This window comes from Diabrotica undecimpunctata, chromosome 9, assembly GCF_040954645.1.
Source record: "Diabrotica undecimpunctata isolate CICGRU chromosome 9, icDiaUnde3, whole genome shotgun sequence".
NCBI lineage: Eukaryota > Metazoa > Arthropoda > Insecta > Coleoptera > Chrysomelidae > Diabrotica > Diabrotica undecimpunctata.
The window spans coordinates 70,220,457-70,228,483 of record NC_092811.1 but is presented as its reverse complement, the minus strand read 5'-3'; positions in this window follow the sequence as shown (position 1 = coordinate 70,228,483).

Here is an 8,027-nt window from a genome sequence, read left to right as displayed (position 1 = left end):
TTGTTGTGAATAAATTTGACATCATACTTGTTGAATTTTGTACATATGGAAATTGTTTGGTACCCTAAAAATCATAATTTGGGGTTAGATACAGAATTGATTGTGTAAATGTCTTTATAAAAAGTGTAAAACTTACCAATTTATATTGATGAAAGTTATTTTGAATGGAAATAATTCCTAGATTTTGTCTATAAATAAACATAACACAATATAGATTATATTTTTAATTAAGGTTATATTTTATTCTCTGATAAAATCCATTCTCCATTTGACATGACAGTTTGACCATAGAATAGCCGAACTGTGATCCGTTGTTCTCTGCTTTGACATAGACAGCGAACAGGGATGTATTTAACACATTTTAAATAAATAAAAAAAAAAAAAAATTTGATTTATTAAATTTAATAAGGTATGAGAAAATTAATATTTAAAAAAATAATAAGTAAATTATTTATTTTAAATATTATATTTTGGGGTATTGTGACGATTAGGGTTTATAGAAAATAATTTATAAGTTATATACTACATAATATTAGATATTTGGTTGTTTTAAATAAGTTATATACTAGAGAATTTAATAAAATTATATTTATGTGAGGGCATTTTAAGAAATTAGCATATAATAATTGTAAAAAGTTGTATTTTAGTAATTATAATGTGGTAGATATATGTTTAAGTGAGCCATGTGCTTAGGCAACCAACTATACAGTGGATTGACAGATAGAAATTAATCATAATACGAATATAAGTGGGGTTATATTGTTTGAAATGTGTATTTTATTAAATTAGAGTGTTAGTTACTAATTTGAATGTTTATTCTGATCTGAAAAGCCTAAATGTCAACAAAATTATCAATGGAACATTAACGAATTCTCCAGAGGGCATAGTGTGACCATTGTTTACGGTCGAACATTCTCGAAATAATGATTATGGCGGTGGATCGAACAGATATTTTTTTCGAGAACATCTATATGGAAGTAATAGAACAAATTGGAACATGATCTCTTACTAGATGGTTCTGGAATATCAAAAAGGATATAAATACCCGTGATTTGGATTCAAGATAGCAGTTTTTGAAGTTTTTAGTCAGAAGTCAGGCCAGTTTATTATGAAAGTTAGTAGAAGATAGACACAATTATTTAGTGAAGTCAATTGTTCACAGTTTTAGTAAGTCAGTCAAGCAGTTTAGTAAGAAATATGAAAGTTAGTTGGAGATAGTCCAATTGTTTAATATAGTGAGTTAAATGAAGATTAAAAATTATGCATATATTTAAAGCACATTTATAATTATGCACAAATAATTATTGAAGATTATAAAAGTATATTAGAAGAATATTGGATGGACATTGGAAGGAATTAAAATTATATTATGATTGGAGATTAGTATAAATCAACTTATAATAATTGGATATTGGTATATTGAAAAGAAGAATAAATATAAATGGTGTTTGCTGGTTTGCTTGGTGGTATATAAATGCTGGTGAAGAAAAATATATCTTAAATTGGTAGAAGCTGATAATTGGAAAAAGTAATTTCACAAAAACAAGGATAACCGAAGTACGAAGACATTCAGTGGTGATTAGAATCTATATAGTGGAAAACAGTTCATTTAGGCATTCAGTGAAAGAAAGGTACAAAATTTTGTTAATATAATTTAGTTAGTGTTATAACAATTTCAATTTTGAAGATAGTTTGTTTAAATTTAACATTGTCTATAGAATTTAATTAGTTTTATAAGAACATCAATTTAAAGATAGTTTATTTTAAATTTACATTGGCTAGGTTAGATATATATGTGTGTTTCATAATAGTTATAATAAAGATAATTTAAAAAAGTACTTACAAGCTAATTCTTTGAGAACCGCGATAAAAACCCTATATATTATAGTATTAAAAATACTCATTGCTCATCATTCAAACAAACAACACATCATAACAATTTGGCACCCAACGCGGTGGCTCTCTATTTAAAAGAATTAGTTTGGGAAGATAAGTGCTCTCATATAATTAAATTAATTATCAGTAAAAAAAAAATTATAGATTTTATTTTTAATTATATTTGAACAAGTAAAGTCTCAAAATGTCTCAAGGAAAGAAAGGTACAAGAAGCAAAAAGAATGAAGAAGATGTGGAAGTAGAAACACAACCTATACAAGAGGAGAGTTTAGTTCAAGTTCCACAAGATACTGCAGAAATGAATCCAGAAAGAGAGGAAAATGTCAATATGGCAGCTTTGATGTCATTAATGATGCAGATGAACAAGACAATGGAAGAGAATACAAAAAAAAATGGAAGAGAATACAAAAAAAATAGAAGAGAATTCAAAAGAAGTCAAAGAAGACATGAAAAAAATGGAACAGAAAATGGAAGAGAATACGAAGAAAATGGAAGAGAATACGAAAAAAATGGAAGAGAACACGAAAAAAATGGAAGAGAATTATAGAAAATTAGAAAAGAAAATAGAAGATAATAATAATAAAATTGTAAAGCAAATAGAAAAACAAATGGATAAAAAACTTGAAGCTGCAGAGAAAAAAGTAGCAAATGAAATAAAAATTATACGGAATGACTACAAGAAAAGGATAGAAAATGAGAGGACAGAAGTAAAGAGGATTATTCAAGATAATAAGATAGGTATAGAACAGAAAATAGAGTTACAGAAATGTAACTTAGAAGTAAAAATTAACGAAGACAGGAGAAACACAGAAGAAAAATTAGACGATATACAACAAAATATCCAAATAAATAGTAATCAAATAAGAAATGTGGAACAGAGAATAGATGATATTTCACAAATGAGAGACATAGGGAGACCTTATTTAAATTTAACAAATGAGACTGGGATTAAATTCTCTGGTAATATAAAAAATTTGCATCCTAGAGTATACATAAATAGTTTAAAACATAAATTAAGATTGGTGAATAATATTAATGATATTAAAGATTATATTAGAGTGACATTAAATGACAATGCAGCAACTTGGTTTGCTAGTATTGAGAATGATTTAGATAATTTTCAAACATTTGAAAATAAATTTTTAAATTATTATTGGGGTGAATTAGAGCAAGCCAAGTTTAGAGAAATTCTATATTTTGGAAAGTATAATCACAATTTAAAATCAAATATGGTAGATTATGCATTAAAACTGATAACAGTTGCAAAATATTTAGAACCACCACTTAGAGAGGATGAAACGGTCTTAAATGTATCTAGACATTTTGATGCTGATGTTGTGCAAACAGTAACTGTACAAAATATTCAAACAATAGAGAGTTTTATTAATTTTATTCAAAGAATACAAAGAGGTAATATGACAAGTAATAATAATAACAACAAAAAAAACAATAATAACTTTCAATATAATAAAAATGATAATCAACAATATAGACAATCATATAACAATAATACTAGGTATGGTGATAGTTTACAAAATTTTAATAATACTAACAGTAATCCAAATAGACAGAACTTTAATAAAAATACTAGTTATAATAGACAAAATTTTAATAATAATACTAATTATAATAGACAACATTTTAATAACAGTACTAATAATAATAGACAAGATTTTAACAATAGAAGAAATACAGAGCGACCTAACTATAACAGACAGGTAAATTGTGTTCGAAGGAATAGAAGCTGCGAAGACAGGGAACGAAATAGTACAAGGCAAGAAAATGTGAGTAGAAGTCATAGTAGGGAAAGACATAGGACATCAGATCCAAGTGGTCAGATACAATCTGACAATTCTAATAATCAAAATTTTGTGCAGTAAACTTTCTGAATTACAAGTTAGGCCATTGCTATTATGAAAAACCTTCTGAATTTATTTCTTTAGATGAAGAGAAAATTATTGAATCTATTAATTTAATTTATATAAATGCTTTGGCCAAAAATAAAATGATTAAAATTATGATAGATACTGGTTCAGAAAGTACATTAGTCTCGGAGAATTTTATTTTTAATACATTAAAACTATCAGATATAATAAAGATTCCAAAAATTAAAATTATTGGTGCAAATAATAAGAAGTTGGGTGAAATTGATAAACTAGCCAATTTTAAAATTAATAATCTTAATAAAGAAATTAATATGCAAGGATTTATTGTCAAGGATTTATGTGTTGATATATTAATGGGAAATGATGAATTGGAAAAGAAGAAAGTAAAGATAGATTTTGAAGAAAGAATGGTAACTTTGGAAGGGCAAATAATTAAATTTATGCAGAAAGATGAGGTAGAAGAAGGAATAAGAGTTGATAGGATATTATTAAAAGAAAATAATGATGTTTATGAAGAAGAAATGTATTTTGATGATAGGGAAATGTCCCAAAAGAATGTAAAGAATAATTATTGTAGTGAATATTTAAGGAATGGAAATTTTAAGCAGATGGATGCCTACGAGGCGGAGTGCGTAAAATTGGAAGCAAGGAATAATGAGTACATAATGAAGAATAATTTTATTTGTAAAGAAGAAGATATGATGAAAGTTTTAAATTGCCCTGAAGAATATAAATCAATAGTCATTTCCATATTGCAGCAACACAAGGGACTTGTCAATAAAGAAAATAGAATTGCACAAAATTATATCCATAGTATAAAAGTTAAAGAAGAAAAAGATTTTAAAACAAAATCATACCCAATACCATATAAATACAGAGAAGAAGTAAACAAAACAATTAATAATATGTTAGAAGATGGAATCATTGAGAAGGCAAACACACGTTTTATTAACCCCATAGTAGTAGTACGAAAAAGATCAGGTGAAATCAGGTTATGTTTGGATGCAAGGAATATTAACAAGATTACTGAAAAGCAATTTGAAGCACCAATGAGTATAGATGGAATATTAAAAAGAATTACAGGAATGTCATTTTTCACTAAAATCGATTTACAGCATAGTTTTTGGTTAATACCTCTAGAAAGAAAAAGTAGACAGTATACAGGATTTCAGATAGATGGAGTAGTATATCAATTCAAAGTAGTACCATTTGGACTTCAATCATCTTGCAGTGCTCTATGTAGATGTCTTCATGATATTTTGGATCAATATGAACATTTTGTAATTCACTACATTGATGATATATTAATTTTTTCTAAAACGGCTGAAGATCATGAGAAACACCTAAAAATTATAATAAATAGATTAGACAAAGTTGGACTAAAAATAAATCAAGAAAAATGTACATTTTTTCAAAAAGAAGTCATATATCTAGGTTATAAACTTAACACTAAGGGAATCGAAATGGATCCAGAACGGACACAAGTCATTCAGGAATATAAAACACCACACAATTTAAGAACTTTAAGAGGATTTATTGGAATAATTAATTATTATAAAAGGATGATACCAGATCTAAGTATAAAAGAACTTCCATTACTTGAACTACTGAGAAAAGGTGTAAAATGGAGATGGGATCAGAGAAGAGAACTAGCATTCCAAGAGATTAAAAACATTTTTCTGTCAAATTTGAAAATATACTATCCTGACTATACACAGCCATTCATATTAAGAACAGATGCATCAATAGAGAGATTATCAGGGGTATTATTACAAATGCATGATGGGGTCGAATACCCAATACAATTCATTTCAAGAATTACAAAGCCACATGAAAAGGGTTACTCAGTTTCAGAATTAGAACTAGCAAGTATAATACACTGTGTCACAAAATTAAGATTTTATTTGTTGGGTAATGAATTTACAATAGAAACAGATCACCAAGCTTTAACGTCTATATTAAATAACAAATATGGAAACAGTAGAATACATCGGTGGAGTCTAATATTGAGTGAATACTCATTTGAAATCAAATACATTTCTGGAAAATCCAATATAGTGGCAGATGCTTTATCAAGGTTAGAAAATACATCACAAAAAGGGCAGCGAACAATAAAAATTGGATTAAATCAATTAGTAGAAAGTACTGGATTATATTCTAAAGAAGAAATTATAAGAGATCAGATCAATTTGAGTGAAAAACAAAAAGTCCTTAGGAAAGATGGAGTATATTATAAAATAATAAATGGCATAGAAGTATATGTAATGACTAGAACTTTAGCAAAGAAAATATTGAAAAATTTACATAACAATTATATGCATATTGGTTCAAGAAAGCTATGGATGCTATTTAGGAACAATTATTTTGCAAAGAATGACATAAGTATAGCAAAAGAAATTACTACCCAATGCCCAATATGTCAACTAAACAAAGAAAAGAATTTAAAAAAAAAAACTTACTGATAGATCCATTTCATAGATAGATGGTAGATTTCTTTGTTGTGAATAAATTTGACATCATACTTGTTGAATTTTGTACATATGGAAATTGTTTGGTACCCTAAAAATCATAATTTGGGGTTAGATACAGAATTGATTGTGTAAATGTCTTTATAAAAAGTGTAAAACTTACCAATTTATATTGATGAAAGTTATTTTGAATGGAAATAATTCCTAGATTTTGTCTATAAATAAACATAACACAATATAGATTATATTTTTAATTAAGGTTATATTTTATTCTCTGATAAAATCCATTCTCCATTTGACATGACAGTTTGACCATAGAATAGCCGAACTGTGATCCGTTGTTCTCTGCTTTGACATAGACAGCGAACAGGGATGTATTTAACACATTTTAAATAAATAAAAAAAAAAAAAAATTTGATTTATTAAATTTAATAAGGTATGAGAAAATTAATATTTAAAAAAATAATAAGTAAATTATTTATTTTAAATATTATATTTTGGGGTATTGTGACGATTAGGGTTTATAGAAAATAATTTATAAGTTATATACTACATAATATTAGATATTTGGTTGTTTTAAATAAGTTATATACTAGAGAATTTAATAAAATTATATTTATGTGAGGGCATTTTAAGAAATTAGCATATAATAATTGTAAAAAGTTGTATTTTAGTAATTATAATGTGGTAGATATATGTTTAAGTGAGCCATGTGCTTAGGCAACCAACTATACAGTGGATTGACAGATAGAAATTAATCATAATACGAATATAAGTGGGGTTATATTGTTTGAAATGTGTATTTTATTAAATTAGAGTGTTAGTTACTAATTTGAATGTTTATTCTGATCTGAAAAGCCTAAATGTCAACAAAATTATCAATGGAACATTAACGAATTCTCCAGAGGGCATAGTGTGACCATTGTTTACGGTCGAACATTCTCGAAATAATGATTATGGCGGTGGATCGAACAGATATTTTTTTCGAGAACATCTATATGGAAGTAATAGAACAAATTGGAACATGATCTCTTACTAGATGGTTCTGGAATATCAAAAAGGATATAAATACCCGTGATTTGGATTCAAGATAGCAGTTTTTGAAGTTTTTAGTCAGAAGTCAGGCCAGTTTATTATGAAAGTTAGTAGAAGATAGACACAATTATTTAGTGAAGTCAATTGTTCACAGTTTTAGTAAGTCAGTCAAGCAGTTTAGTAAGAAATATGAAAGTTAGTTGGAGATAGTCCAATTGTTTAATATAGTGAGTTAAATGAAGATTAAAAATTATGCATATATTTAAAGCACATTTATAATTATGCACAAATAATTATTGAAGATTATAAAAGTATATTAGAAGAATATTGGATGGACATTGGAAGGAATTAAAATTATATTATGATTGGAGATTAGTATAAATCAACTTATAATAATTGGATATTGGTATATTGAAAAGAAGAATAAATATAAATGGTGTTTGCTGGTTTGCTTGGTGGTATATAAATGCTGGTGAAGAAAAATATATCTTAAATTGGTAGAAGCTGATAATTGGAAAAAGTAATTTCACAAAAACAAGGATAACCGAAGTACGAAGACATTCAGTGGTGATTAGAATCTATATAGTGGAAAACAGTTCATTTAGGCATTCAGTGAAAGAAAGGTACAAAATTTTGTTAATATAATTTAGTTAGTGTTATAACAATTTCAATTTTGAAGATAGTTTGTTTAAATTTAACATTGTCTATAGAATTTAATTAGTTTTATAAGAACATCAATTTA